Source organism: Malaya genurostris, chromosome 2, assembly GCF_030247185.1.
Source record: "Malaya genurostris strain Urasoe2022 chromosome 2, Malgen_1.1, whole genome shotgun sequence".
Classification (NCBI taxonomy): domain Eukaryota; kingdom Metazoa; phylum Arthropoda; class Insecta; order Diptera; family Culicidae; genus Malaya; species Malaya genurostris.
In genome coordinates, this window is record NC_080571.1 from 29,786,221 (window position 1) to 29,802,804 (window position 16,584).

At 38.2% G+C, this 16,584-nt stretch overlaps 1 protein-coding gene across 7 annotated transcripts in view; it reads left to right on the forward strand.

Annotated features, from left to right (window-relative positions):
- Positions 1–16,584, forward strand: part of LOC131427084 (extracellular sulfatase SULF-1 homolog) — a 159,030-nt gene that overhangs the window by 50,817 nt on the left and 91,629 nt on the right. For all 7 annotated transcript variants that reach the window (XM_058590002.1, XM_058590003.1, XM_058589999.1 and 4 more), the window contains one exon: positions 9,832–9,878. The gene's annotated coding sequence lies outside the window, so the exon portion shown is untranslated. The remainder of the gene's footprint in view (positions 1–9,831; positions 9,879–16,584) is intronic.

Consider the following 16,584-nt stretch of genomic DNA (forward strand, 5'->3'; position numbering starts at 1 on the left):
GGTAAAAGAGTATTATAAAATTAACCGGAAAAAGACGGCAACGGAAATTCATACACAAAGCTAGCAAAACACAACTCGTAAAATCGATCGATCCTGCCATTGAGCTCTCAAGTTAGATGAACCGAAATGAACCACCGTAAAAACGAACGAAACGTGTTGGGTTTCCTGAATGCACATTACTTATTCAATTCCGGAGGGAATCGGTCAGTTCGTCGTCTCAGCTCTGTGGGACTGTGGCACCGTTTTCGGTTGACCGACCACTCGGTTCTCCGGTTGCCAGTGCCAGAATTTCAAGTCCCTTTTCCTAGATAAAATACCTACTCGGTTGGGGACGGGGTTGCCGTAATGACAGTGTATTTACCTTTTCTCGAGACGATGCAATGTTGTCCGTAATGTATGATGTTGCAAGAAAAAAAAAAGGATGAAAAAGGGATCCGGATGGAAGGGTGGTGGGGAAGGCGTTTGCTGGTAAAATGTGTATTTTATTCTCTAATTACGGACGAAATGTACTAAAGCATTTTGCGCAAAAAGCACTCATGAAACAATTTACTCACCGCTGGCACAACGAACGAGCTCTGGCATCAATTTGCTGTCTGTGTGCTCCCTGTCTTTGTCTCCGACTCGGTTCATCGTTTCGTTTTTTTCTGACTCGATCGTGTTCAGTTTGCACGTGCAGTTTCTTCCAACTGCACCACCGGAAATATGGCGCAAACCAACAAATGCATCATCCTGCTTCCGCTTTTTCGATGTGATAACGTCAAGAAACTCGGCTACCTGCGCTACCGGTTTGGTTCCGTGCTGTTGAAAGATGGTGCAAATAATTTTCAAGTGCTCAGAATGACAAATGATGATAAAATGGAAAGACGAAAATAAATGACGGTGAAACTATCGAAAATTTTGAACCGTGGCTGTTAGTAAATTATCATACAGTTAGTCTTTCGATGTAATCAGTTTCATGGAAACTTTGGACGAAACCTCGAAATAGGTGTGCGACAGCCGCATTGATTTAAATACGAATAAAACTGATCAATTTTGATCGTATTCTAGTCTACCTTATTTATTTAACATCTGTTTGACAGTATTTGCTAATGTAGCCTAGTGTGGTTGAAAAAAAAACGTCGTGCAAAACAACTTGTCTGCAATGCTGAACGCGTGTGTCAAGTTTTATCCAAATCTGGGTTCGCGTGAAAACTTAAGGGCTTTCAGCCCTTTCCGGAATTGCTTCTATGTCAGAATTCAAAGATTCCATGTGAATTGCTGGTCACCTACGACAATCAGCTGGCAAAATGTCAATTTTGTCGAAAAGTCGTTCACGCTGGTAAATCTTTTGATAAACTGGACAAAAACTGATCTACACCCAAGGACAATGGAGATACTTCGTCTTCGGTTGCAAGTAACCCCAATATTGGTGAGTTAGAACCACGATAAAACGTTCTCATCAACGAAACCATCATCTACAACCATTGCACAACAAGGTATGTCCGCTGCTGCTAACAATGAACCTGTCGACTGAGAAAATAGCATTTAACTATTGGGAAGACGAATCAATGAAGCTAACAATTGTACCCCATGTTACAAACTAAGATTTTAATGAAAAGTTTTATAGTTTCATACAACGTTTCTGAATATTATCTGGGTTAGAATTCCGGTTTTGAAAATATTTAAATGGTTCTGTAATTATGAAACTGAAGTCATTTTCAGAATCCAGAAGTTCTTGAAATGAATTCTGAATTCAAACTTTAAACCTGAATAAAGGAACTGAAGTCCGATTCAAAATCTAGCTCCAGAGTCGAAGTTCTAGAAATTAATTGTGACACTTGACTTTGGAATTAAATCCTGAAACTAAATTCAGGAATTAAATATTGAAAATTCTGATGCGGAGTTCAGATCTAACACTCAGTTCCAGAGTTTTCATATTTCGAATTTAGTTTCAGAATTCTGGATTCGAATCTCCAACATAAATTACGGAACTAAATTCCAAAATCTAGTCAAGAAAGCAGGTCCAAAATCCAGAATTAGGATTCAGTTCTAGAGTCATTCATAGTTAATCTGTAATCTGGAACTAAATTCAGAAAGAAAATTCTAAACCTGTAATTAAGCTCACATTCAGGTGGATCAGGATTTTTTTTTCCAAAATCCAATCCAAAATTTAGTTCCCGAATCCAAATCCAGTATTCAGAAGTTGAATGTCTGATAATCTGTTTTTTGCTGCTACTAGTTGAAAACGACTGCTCGCCACGACGTCCGAGAAGGAAATGAGAGCGCAACCTGAGCGTTTGATGCTTCAACCACACAGAAGGTCTGTTGTTGCTACTGTTGGTGGCAGGTCCTCATAGGGGCCTCGCTCGGTAGTATCTGCCGGGCTGCAATGCGACCGATGATAAGATGGTATTGAAAAAAAAAGGCGGGTGGGTAATGTCAGAGACATAACTGGATGTCGTGAATACGAAAACAACTGACATGTTCCTTAACACTTCCGAATATCAATTGTATGAATTATGCACGCATTCCCCTTTTTCACATTTTTCGCAAAAACAAAGAAAGCTTCACTTGATCTCGATTACTGTGAATTTCACACAGCGAAAAGTGCACAAATCTAAGGAAACTGTTCTTGATTTGCAGTAAACTGAGGATATTTCCCTACGATTTGCAAACAACAAATCCTAATAGTTCTTTAGAAAACTTTTAGAGCCATTAGAACGGCTGATATTGTGCAATGCTTTCCACCGTTGTTTTTTCCCAATGCTAATGACTGGCAGCTGTGACGTAATCGCTCTTGTCGAAAGCGAAACTAGTTGTGCAGACGACACAAAACACATACTTCAAGGTATCGATACTTAAGCCCAAAGTATCGATTTTTTAGGATCGATACCGTGCAAAGTGGTATCGCGTGGTATCGATATTTTCATGGTCGATACCTGTCGATACTAGCTTAAAGTAAACATTATCTAGATCCCACTCTAATAGTCAATCAAAGAGCAACTAGCGACACCAAAAGCGCCCATTCTGTCTGGCAACCAAAGAAATGTCCAAAGAAAAGTATACAACTCTTAGTAAGATCATTCCTATTGTTAAAATGATTTCTGATGTATGTATCGAAGTTTTGTAAGAGCATATAATTTAAAATAATCGACCTAACTATTAAAACATATAATTTGAATGAAGGTTTTTTTTAACAGAAACCCGGTACCAAGAACTTGCAACCCTCTGCATACATGGGAATCGACTTGCCATCAGTTTCCTCATTAATATCAATTAGAAAAAAAATACTTCAGTATTGGGGATCTCAGTACCATCAGTACGCCTATTTTCATTAGTCAGTAGGATAATGTGCGACAAAAGTTGTCGTTTGACGTCTTTCACTTTCACTTTCAATGAGTGTTCTTATCCAGTTTGGATAACAAATTTTGGTTTTCATTGAAGAAACAGACTCAATCAACTAAGAAGTGAGATGATACCGTTTTTAATAACTCCGCAAGCGCGAACTTGTTTGATAAAATTCATCTATATCTCGTTGGAAAGGTATTCTCGCGAGGTATTGAAATATAAAAAAAGTTCTTGATCAATTGCAAAAGATATTCTCAAATAACTGAAATTGTCTGTAGCTCAAAAGGTGAACAAAGGATCTCAAAACCAATCAACAGCGTTTTGGATCTTTGGGGAGGTCATTATTTGAAGACTAGTCGGCCTAGCTTGCATTTTCGATCGATACCGATACCGATAATAAGTATCGATTCCTTTTTCTATAGTATCGATACCGATACCTGAAATTACAAAACGGTATCGCGATACCAAGTATCGATACTTTACCTCTCGATACCCATCCCTAGTGGCGATACAATCCAAACTGATTCAAGTTTTGTTGAGAGGCTTGTTTCTACCTGATTTCGTTTGTAGCTTTTTCACTAATGGGCGGTCCTAACGGCTATAAAAATAGCCGCATATAGAATTTTAAAGTCGATTATTTCATTTCGGATTTGCATAATTTATTGAAAGAAACTATCAATATGCTGTAGGGATTCGTTTCTAGCATTCAGAAGGACCAAATTGAGGAACTCACTGCGATTTTCACCACTTTTCGGAACATTTTTCTCGGACGATTTGTTGTACAGCAGCAGCTACGTTGTTCTCTTCCTCAGAACGCGTTCTGATTGGCTGGTGTTGACATGATTATATAAATCCTTCCACAGATCACTGAGCTATGAGCTTTCAAAATACGAGAAAGGCAAACGCGCCATATGAATTATCCTCTTTGATACTCGTTTATACCAAACATTTCAGAAAAGTTGAATTTTGAACTATTTGAGATTATGCCACACAACTGAAAATTTTATCATAAAATTGTGATCATATTTCCAATGGCATGTAGCAAAAATTATGTTGATTCGTTAGATACAACGAGAGATATTCACGATCAAAAACTTATCACTCTCTCAGAGGGTAAATTTTGAAAAGGCACCCCATAGTAAAGTAAGTCGTATTCACGACAAAAAAACATTTTTTCCAGAGACAGGACTCGAGCATGCAAATCTTTTTCAATAAATGGTATAGTTATATTATTTAAACTATCCTAGGTTGCGAGTAAACACATATCAGAAAACAATTCGACTAAACAGGAAGTCTTTTTTGTTTATATGTAGTTGTATTTTATATAATATTCGCATATCTTGATATCACAAGCAAGCATCCACAAACTACACGCAATATTTGATATATTTTTGCTCCTATCGTTCGCCCGATAAAGACATTTAGAAAAAAACATAAAAACTGATTTTATTTGTCATTGCTCTTGTAGTTGAGTTACAGCTATTCGCTTCCAAAATGGGGACGTTGATTTTCAATTAAAAAATCGAAAAATGTCTTTGTCTGTATTTAATTCTGATCAAAATATTATGGTTTTTAAAGGCATGTTGAAAATAAGATTATTGGTTTTAAGTTAATTTATTAAAATGAAGAACAACCTACTTGGCTCTTATTTGGGTTATTGCTTCCTTCTCGAATGAATCGGAATATTCGATCAATGTTACAATAAGTGAGCGACATAAAACTTTCGATCTGATGAAATATCATAACTCCCATCGGATGAAAAATTGTTATCGAGAACATAATTAGCCCACTCAGACAGAATCATGCGGATCTTCTAAGCATCATAGATCTTTAGGCAATTCGATTCCCTAGTAGAAAACGTAAACCCCTGGCAAAGTGCGAATAATATATTGTAATGAACACTCAAGTACGACTCCATCAGAGATGTCCATCTTCTCTGTGTGACGAAGAGCAAGCGAAATTTCTCCCCTCGCACTGACAACTTCAACGAGAGCTCTTCTCTTTTACATATATACACCACTGTTGTATGAAGTGTTCACGCATCATGAGTGCGCGTGTTTATTTTCTTTTTCCTTCAGCAATGAATCGCACCAAAGTGCTAGAGCAGCGCACTCAAATTCTCTGAGGTGCACGCAGATATTTTCACAGAGCTGTACACGCCGGTGGGCACGCAAAATCAGCAAAATAAAACATTTTATCGTTGAATTTTCGTTTTTCCTTGCAAGTTTTTCATAGCAAGACCAGATCTACTCTCTGTCAATTGAAAGTCACAAAAGTGTTCGCTCACCATCACGCGTCAGTTATCACTTGGGTGTATTCAGGCGAGAGCGATTTATGCGAAGAGAATGTGGTTCTCTCGCACCAGTTTCTTTCAACACAAGCACTCTCTCAAAGTCTGTTCAATGGACACTGAGAAGAAGTGCCCTTTCCTTTTTGTGTGGAGCCCACCGAATGCATCCGCAGTGTAGAAATGAAACTTACACTAGTGAAATCTAGCATCAGGTATTACATCACAACGATTTTATGATATTTGCGGCATAACAAGAAAAGTTGAATAAGGTGGTAACCCTAGGTCCTCATCACGACTTCCAGTTCCATGTGAAGCACAAGAATAAACTATCGATATTCAAGCATGGTTTACCTTTCATACTAATCCAGTTGAACATTGGAACAGATTCGTATCTGACTATCTAGAAATCGTCGTCGCCGAGAAAGGCAAACAAGCTGATAAGTTTTCTTCATTGTTTCCAAAAGTTTGAGAAAACATTCGGCTTCGGAATCACAAGGTGAAAGGTCTTGAAAACTTTGAGCGCATTTGATGAGTTTGTACACGGAAAGACCGAAATCAGCATTTTGGCGAGAAAAATTGTTAATGATAAAATATTAGTTGAAATGGCTAATATTTTAGTTGAATTCACCAACTAAACGTGCTGTCATTTCTTAGTTAAGACACACTCCAAATCCATTCAATCAATTTTTTAGTTGAAATAGAAAAATAAAATGCTGTTTTCAACAGAAGGTGTTCATAAATTCAACAGTATTTACTGGTAGATTTTAAAAATTATATTTGTTGATGTTGAGTTTTAATGATTACAACTAAATAAAAATGTTGGATGTGACCTAAGTCGTTATTTATACATTATAACATTTTTTTTATTTGAACTTATGTTGATAGTTGATTTGAGCAAAAATCATGTTGAGGTTTAGTCATATTTCTGTTGATTTTAAGGAGCAAATGCATAGCTGGATTTTAAGGAGCAAATGCAGCTGGACATTAAACGTGTGCATGACCTACAAGAAACAGGAAATCTCGAAACAAAGTGTAGAACAGAAATAGCGAACAGCAACAATTGCCCGGAAATTGTATTCGCGTCTTTTGCAGTGTCCGGATGCATGCGTTTTGATGGACAATGAGACTTATGTAAAGGAGGACTCAGAAACCCTTCCAGGTCCACAATACTTTACTGTCGTCACTGGGAAGGATGTGAGCGATGCGGAAAGGTCGATTCAAGTAGAAAAATTCGGACGAAAGGTACTGGTATGGCAAGCAATATGTTCCTGTGGTTTGAAGTCAACCATTTTTTACACTACCGGAACTATAAATGCAGAAATCTATCGATCTGAGTGTCTCCAGAAGAGATTGCGGCCTTTATACAAGAAGCATAGTTCACCTCCACTGTTTTGGCCGGATTTAGCGTCGGCTCACTACGCCAAAACCACTCTCAATTGGATTGCGGAAAAGGGGTATAAATTTCGTTGAGAAAAATATCAATCCACCAAATTGCTCTCAGCTTCGATCCATCGAACGGTACTGTGCAATCGTGAAGAGGGTCTTCAAGAAGACTGGTAAGGAAGTTGGGAACATGCAGAAGCTCAAAAAAATGTGAGCTCAAGCGTCAAAAAAATTAGAGGGTTGTATTCAAGACACAACCGAGCACAATAACATTAAAAATGGAACGTTTCTAAGGTCTTCATAATATATACAAAAATAAAGAGATGATGATACACTAAACTAAAAACTTTTTCAATTGACTAATTACAAACTTGCTCTAGTTTAAGCGCTTAGATTGTTGGCGAATGATAAAATTGACAATTAGATTTTTTCTTGATAATTTATTATATTCAATTTTGATCCCTTTCCACAATTTTTTACATTGTTAAGATTTTGAATAACGTCCTTTAACTAGAATTCAAAGTTACTTGAAAGCTCAATTTTAGATACAAACAACCTAAAGATTTAATCCTGAACAAATGAAACTGTTTTATTTTATGACAATAATCTTCGAGAAACATACAAACTTATTAATTTTATAAACAGTTAATCGATCCAAGAGAAGATTTTATTTATTTTAACGAAAAATGTTGTACTCAGTAATAGTGTAATTTTATTAATCCTTCTTCAAAATCGTCGATAATCTTCGGAAAGTGTCGGTAAATAATATGGCAACAATACGAGGAAGAAAAATGTGAAACAGTCCGCATAAAATATTTAGTTACTCACATTGATTTTCGCTTTGGCATATTAGGAATATACGAAATTGATACGCAACAAAATTCAGAAATTTTGTTCATATTGTAACTTGATGTTATTAACACATGAATGAACATTGTCATAGTTACAACGCGTGTTTTGAAGCAAATAATAATTGAACTGAAACTGGCGGTTAACCAAATTCTACGAGGGTTGCTATTCAAACGATACATATAAAATCGCAAGTAAACTTACCTTTAGTTTATCTTTGATACTATATGATATTGTATCTAATTGTACTGTATATGTGAGCCTGTGGAACTCATTTACACTACTAAACCAAGGAGACCGCTTTTAAATAAGTTTCAGAATTTAATTTTGAATCTTTTGAAGCGTTTAATACCTGGTGGGACAACAACTTGTTCAGTCACATATAATGAAGAAGAAGTTTCTATGATTATCATAATAACACAACTTTATACTGAATCCATTTTCGCGCCACCGTTTTGTTCGTATGGGAATGGAGATTTAAGTATGCAAACCGATCCGTTGACAAATTAAAACATTTTTAAGCTTACAATATTGAAGCTTTGGAATCATTTAAATGAGGAAATTCCATTAACAAATCATCAAGGAACAAGCGCTGTAAATTAGATCCGAATTAGATCTATTGCCGATAATACTAAATTAGCCTGATAGTTACCAGAGAACAAAAAAAAAAATACTCAATTCAAATAAATTTTTCAATGGAATGCAATTGAAAAATTCAAATGACGTTTTCTCATAAGTTTAAGTTAAATGTTTCCGAATCGATTGGAATGTTTCCGAATCGAATTATATAAATCCATCAACAAATAACTGAGGTATGAGCGTTCAAAATTATGGCAGAAAAATGTTACGCGATTAGTTTTGCATGTTTTAATTTGACACCCAGCCTCGGGAAGCGAAGTGTAAGGCATTTTTAATGGCAAAATCGACCAACAATTTGCTAAATACATGGGATGTTTCAAAAGAACCGATAACCATGCTGGTTCGGTTCTTCAATAGCTAGATGATATAAAAGATATTCAAGCAAACACGAAGCGGTGTTGTGCAGACAGCAGGAAGTTTCACCAACACATAATGCAAAAGCGACAATCCAGCAAGTGAACGCATATACAATCCAGTCAGCTCACTGGACGAGCTACTTGTTTCATTCGCAGTCAAACATCAACTAGGCAAAGAAATATTGTGCAGCCTATATTTATAGATTTCTCTTCATACTACGCAGAACGATGTGGTGTTTTTTATGCATGACGCAAAGCCTCCTATGCCGAACAATAAGTTGACGTCATTTTGTAAAGCAGGGATTGGTGGATGAAAACATAGGTCGATTCCAACCATTTTTTCAATAGTATGCTATTGAAATACTGAAACGACGTCGTCATACATGTTTAAGTTAAAAGTTTCCGAATCGATTGGTTGTTAAATTATAACAATCCATCAACAAATGACCGAGTTATTAACGTTCAAAATTATGACACAAAAAGGTTACGCGGCTATTTTTGAAACTTTTAATTGACACCCGGCCCCGTATAGTGAAGAGTAAGGCATTTTTAATGCCAAAAAAAAAATGCGATGCAACACTTGTCCGGAACTTGATCAAAAGTTCGAAAATTCATTAAGGAATAACTTAAATTTCATCCGGTTTTCATTATGGTCAAGTTTAACCTCGTATAATAAAGGATCAATTTTTAGTTTGAATGAAATATCGTTTTTTATCATAATTTGAAAAAAAAATTTGTGGTAACTTATTTTCGATACACTCCTTACAAACCAAATGAAGGCATGTGGTTCGAAATAGTGGAGATCCATGTGCTTCACTATTTCGAACCAGGCTGTAGTAGGCTTAGTAAAATTTCCACCCAAAACAGTTCGTTACGCGCCAAATGTTTTTATTGATAATCTAGTGTTCATATTTTGTTTTTCGTTTGACCTATGTTTTCATTCAATGCAATGTTTATGGATCTTTTTCTTATTTATTTTTTTTACAGATCTTGTTTTGATGTTGTCACGCGATTGGAATGAAATCGAGATAAAGGTAGGTCACGAATCCGGCAATCGGATTTACTAAGTGCTGAACGCTTCCATCCAGATATCAACATTCGTTTCGTAAAGTAACAATTTTTCGTTGCCAGTAAGTGTCTATTTGGGTCCGGCTTGGCATGGGCAAGTGCTTTTACTTGTACTCTACCTACCATCATTCAACCTTACCTAGCTGATTCCGGAGGATGACGCCCGGGCTTTCAGTTGCAAAACCACAGTACTTAGATGTGAACGTGAACCGGGACGTCTTGTTTCTCACTCGAACCGAACGATGACCTTGCGTCGTGGGTACGTGACATCGCCGTTCATTCCGTTTCATGAATCATCATCATCATCATCATCCCAGTGGTGTCCCAGTTGACAAGTATTGTGTGACCGACGACCGGTGGTCGTCGAAATCTCTGTGAATGAAGCTAATTTTCAGTCACTCTCACCACCATTTTTCCTCATTTCATCCGTTACTGTCAACTAAATCGAACATATTTTTCATTCAGCTCGTTCGGTCTCGGCATGGGAAAAACTGGTTTGTCTCCGGTGCCCGGTTTGGGTTTGTTGTCTAATCAGCCACCAACCGGTTCGGCTGGCTGAAAACGATGGCTGAAGCCAACCGAAGTCACAGCCATTCATGCTGCCTTCCGTTCGTTCATTCATTCGAAGTTGGGACCAAAAAGGGCATCAATTATACCGGAGAAGGCATTAATACGTTCGTACGATGTCGGAATGAAAGCGCAACCCGTGGAGGACTAGTTGGACTAGTATTTTATTTTGGATAGGATGAGGGAGTTCTCACGGGATTAATGCCGTGGTCATCGCCGCCGTCGTAGTTTCAAGCGACGGTTCATTGTGCAGTTTGCCAACCTTCTGTACTTGGAATTTATTCGAGGGATTACAAAGTTTCTCTGTCCTTTTACTTCGTTGTAAAGGATTAAATTTAACTCGAACTTGTTACTTCAATTCGCCCTTGTTTCTAGGCTTAGGCACTGTTGCAATATGCGACGTAAGAAACCAAGTATTTATTTTTTTCGTTTTCTGTTCACGACATGTCTTTCGAGTAATTATGTTCATCATGTGGAGCTCGAGCGGTAGTGGAAATCCATACAAGGGACGAAGAAAACAACAAAAAAAAAGAAATAGTTCCGCAAAAGGAGGAAGATAATTGCCGGAAACCGTTCGACGACGTTGAAAACGGATATTATGGTGGAAAATGAGTGCAACACAAAGACCTAACAGCCGTGGGGAACGTGCTTTGCTTTATTTTGTCTTGTGGGAATCACTTTGATAAAGAGTTGAAGATTTCTCACAAAAATCGAAAGTAAGAAAATCATTACTTTCAAAGTTAGAGCTCAAAACTCGAGGCTGAAGATTCAAGACTCAAAACTTATCTCAATACAAAATTCTAGCTTCAAAAACTCTAAAACTCTAAAAACTCTTGAACTCTTGAACTCTTGAACTCTTGAACTCTTGAACTCTTGAACTCTTGAACTCTTGAACTCTTGAACTCTTGAACTCTTGAACTCTTGAACTCTTGAACTCTTGAACTCTTGAACTCTTGAACTCTTGAACTCTTGAACTCTTGAACTCTTGAACTCTTGAACTCTTGAACTCTTGAACTCTTGTACTCTTGAACTCTTGAACTCTTGAACTCTTGAACTCTTGAACTCTTGAACTCTTGACATTACTGACATTACTGACAGGTGACATTATTCTACAAACGATACAAATCATAACTACTGAAATTATCAAATGGAGCAACATTCCATTCGTACAGAATTTTACAGGCTGCGAGTGTAATTGGCACTCGGCTATCAAGTGCCGTCGTATGGATTATTTATTAAGCGTGTACGTGCTTCTCTGGCTCAGTCGGTTAACTTGCGTGCTTTTTGATCTAATGTTTCTCGGTTCAAGTCGCACTGTTGCTATCGATCTTTTGGTTTTTATTTAATTCGATTTCAACCCATTTCGAACTGTGTAGCCATCAGCGAATGACGTCACTATTTGTCACCGATATTTACCATAATTTCTATCATGTTTTGTGAAAACGAAAAGTCTACGTAGAAATTCAGAGTTGGTGGAAGAGCTATTTAGAGAGTCTAATAATTTTCTCGATCAAATAGTTACTAAACGTGTACTAGCAGTTAACATCATTCCGGTTTCCGGCCTCTTTTACCAATTTTTCATCCGACATTCCAAGCGAAAATGTATTTAATGTCAGACCCGTTTTCAACAAATAGGAATCAACCGCACTATCGCCCTTCTCAAGGAAGCCACCCAGCCCCACAATCCAAAATGCTGTTCTGTGCTATTTTCGTGCCCAATTTAGCCCAACGGCAGCATCCCATCGGTAATATTGCTCTTCTCCTTCACATTAATCAAGTTAATGCGCTTTCCGACGACGACGACGAGTGCCCACATTGGAAACGAGCCCACTTTCGGAGGAGGTAAAATTGTAAACACCACCAACTCCGCAGTCCAGCCTGACAGCTCGTAGATAGTCGAAGTAGGCCCGTCGAACGTGAACGCGAAAGAAAACTTGATCAACTAACTACGCCTCAAGAACGACCGCATTCCGAATCATTTAAAGTTCTTTCGGTCGGTCCGGATACGTCCGAGGCAATGCTCCCCCTCCCTCAACTCTGCCATCCATGTGCCGAATAGAACAGCGAATGCGCTCACCGTTGGCATCGATAGCAACCGGGAAAAACCTCAGCCTACTCGGCGAACTTTCACCTGGATAAATTTTTTATTTTGTTCTCGACCCGTAATTAGACTGATTACTTTTTACTCGGAACGTTTTTCGTGGGGGGGTTTGCTGTGTCGGATGGATGTTCGGACTTGCACGTATGGAACATTTCTTATTTTGATTGAATTTTATTTCTATCATTCTGCCTTGAACCGATGATTTGAAATAAATGGAAGCGACGAACTCGTAAAATTGAAAAAAAGAAATCGAAATACCTTTTAGCCCCAAATGGCAGGTAAAGTGCGAGTCAATACGGCTCACATCGCAACTGATTCAATCGCTTTTCCGGTGTCACTTCTGAACCTGAGCTTGTGTTTTTTTTCTTCTGGCACCTGTGAAGCTCGCTACTAAACTGGCCCATCGCGTTTTTCTTTTTTCAATGGGCTTCAGTAGCAACAACAGCGCTGAGAATTGGAGCAAAAATCACTTGAATGTACCTGCTTTTTTTTGCTTCTTTCTTCTTCTTCTCCTTTGTTTTTTCGGGCTTGGCACTGGCACACTAACCTCGACTGCCTGACGCTAAGTGCGGTACGGCACTTTTCCGGCAGAATTTTTATGATGCATTTTTTTTATTTCCCACGAAGTTATAGCTCCATAACTAGCACCAGGGTACTCGTGAATCCGGCTGCGGTCGACAGGAAGAGAAGTGTTTTCTGTTCCATTTGGCACCTGAAGCAAAGTGCTAGTAGAGATGCTAGAAATCCTTTTGCTAGTTGCCTGCGGAGGGAGGTGGGTGGCAGAGGAAAGTTGCACATTCCGCCGGTTTGGTATTTATTCGAAATTCTTACCCTTTTTGCGGAACGGCATTCCACAGTTGTTTGGATAAGGCAATTATTTTTCCATCAGCTGATTGTGAAATTATTACCTCTCTTTTAAATTGATTTGCCGACTTTTGCGCCAACACGAATAAATGTAGGCAGCACCCTCTCAGATTTGAATGAAACTTTCCGAACATGGATACTTCATCACAAAAAACCACTGCATTTTCCAAAATTAATGTAAGGAGTGTATCGATAAGTAGTTAGCAACATTCAAACAGTTATTACTCTGAAAAGGCCTTTTTTTTGCAGCGTGTTTTGCGGTGACATGGTTGTTTATACCATGTCAATAACAGCTGCGCAATCGATTGGTTTCGGTACGGTTTATCGTTTCAATGATTGATCCGGAAACGCGAGAGAAAATTCTGCACACTTGGTGTTCAGAAAGTGGTGTCACGTACAACGAAATTGCAAAACGGGTGAAAGTGCACCACACCAGTGTCAAAAATATTATCGAGAAGTTCGGTAAGACCCTTTCCATGAAGGATTTGCCCCGATCCGGTAGGAAAACTTAAAAGTGGTTGAGTACATCAGGAAAAACCCATCGGCGTCGACGCGGGATTTGGCCAAGCAGTTAAACACCAGCATCGGGACGATTCAACGGATCAAAGTTCGGAACTCCCTGAAAACGTACAAGAAACAGAAGGTGCCGAAAAAGTCCCTGGTACAGCAAGTTCAGGCCAAAACAAGAGCGCGAAAACTGTATAACCGGATTCTACAGAATAAAGACGGATGCATCCTGATCGACGACGAAACCTACGCCAAAGAAGACTCTTGAGCGCTGCCCGGACCTCAATATTATACGAAATCGGTGTACCAGAACCTGGACGACGCTGACACCACGGTGGCGATGGAAAAGTTTGGGCAGAAGGAGTTGGTCTGGCAAGCAATTTGTACCTGTGGTTTGCGGTCTTCGATTTTCTTCACGAAGGGCACAATTAACGCCAAGGTGTACGAGGAAGAATGTTTAAAGAAGAGAATGCTGCCACTGTACAGAAAGCATAAGGCTCCTCCTCTCTTCTGGCCGGATTTGGCTTCAGCCCACTACGCCAACTCCGTTCTACAGTGGTTGTTAAAAAATAATGTACAATTCGTGGAAAAGGACATCAACCCACCGAACTGCCCGGATCTTCGGCCAATTGAAAGGTATTGGGCAATTGTCAAGCGGCACTTTCGGAAGGAAGGTACAGTGTCCCAAAACATTCAGGAGTTATAAAAAAAACTGGACAGCTGCCACCAGGAAAGTCACAAAAGTAACTGTGCAGAATTTAATGAAGAATGTCAAGTCCAAAGTGCGAGCGTTTCACAGAAACTAGAATTTTCTTCAATATAATCAGTAAAATCCAAAATAAATGTAATTTTTCTACAATATATCAAAAACTGATGTCAAAATATGTTTTGTTTTTCGCTTTTTTATTCAATAATCAATGTTGCTAACTACTTTTCGATACACTCCTTAGACTTCCTTTTGAAAAGAATCAGTCTATTTTCTTCAAATAATCGTCGTGGAAAAACGACAATTCCTACAGAACAAAATAAAACTATAATTTGATTTCGATCAAGTTCTCTACCAAAAGCTCATACATGGCAAGATGGAGAACTAGTTTTTCTAATAAAAACAATTTTTCGTCCAAACTGATTTTTTATCCTGTGCATTTTTATCGAAAACCAAACCTAACTGAAAGTCATCCAAGGTTCCAATGGAACTCGATTTGTGAGAAAACTACACCGAAAACCAAGGATAAAAGCCATATCAAAGAACGCTCCTTAGCAACTCTTCACACGATTCAATCAGTGCTATCAAAGAGAGACGGATATCATCGCAGCAATAAAAGCATGATTCATTTAACATAGAATAAACACTAGTGCGAAAGCGAATTTCTCTCGATGACCCGTCTGAGCATCACTAGCTAGCACGCTGCTGTGGGGATTCTCTTTGAAGCAACAAACGGTCGCTTGTTCTCGTTTCGCGATTCGATTCTGTATGGGCAGTGGATAATTGCGGTAGAATCATTTTACCATTGCCGCTTATTCTAACTATGTGCATATAACCTTTGTATAAGTTATGTGTATGAAAATGTCTGTGAATGCTCCACAAAAGGGTTTTGAAATATTGCAACCTAGTGTGAGAATCATCAAGTCGAATCATCGATTCGATTTTCAACTTGCGATTCTCTCTTGGTAAATTCCACACAGCACCGATCAATATCAGACTGTATTTTTTTTCAAGGGCCGTGAAATACTTAGAGTATGAAGTGAAACGAAGAAATGTAGAAAAATTCTCTCGAGGCTCATGCATGGTCTCATGCTCGAGAGACACGAGTTCTTGTACATCTTCTACCGGATTGAAAATGTTGTATACAATGTAGAGAAATGTCGAGCAGCTTCTGTCAAATTATCGGCCATCACCAATACTGCTGAAAACCCTATTGCTAGTTTGTCGACATTAAAAAAAGTATCTAAGCTGGATAATAAAATGTTTTTTGTTTTAAAAACTATTTTTCCTTAAAAATCAGTTTTTTGCAATGACTGAGTGGAAACAAATATTGGAGAAGCCAAATGAATGGAAACTAACAGAAAAGATGATTTAGTGGAAAAAAGATATGCACAGAGACAGGACTCGAACCTGCGTTCTTATGCATTCCGTGCTTACGCGCTACCATTTCACCACTCTGAACTTTGTTATAGACACTCTAAAACGCAGTCAGACATGGTAGAACGTACATCGATCATGGTCTACAGCCTGGCCGTCACCCGACCGATACCATACATCCAAACATATTCTCTGTCCATCAAACACTAGTCTTCTCGCTTTATACCTATTCTTCCGCTCAAGCTATGGAAGGTTGACTGGAAACATTATCCATGTTGAAGCATAGAAAATTCATTCAAATTGAGAAAGGTGTTTTTTGTATTATGACTTCAAATTTTTAATATAGATTTTTTCTGTGTAGGATTAGATAAGTATGTTTTTCAGTCTTTTCTTTAAAAAACTTGACTTATTTTGTGAACATCACCAGTACAATTTTGTTGTAGGATTTTTCATTTTTCGTCTATATATTGTTCCAAAAAACTGGTAAAACGAAGTCTAGCCCTTTTCAAAAGACAGTCTAGATCAGAAGTCTACCCAGTAAATCCGAACA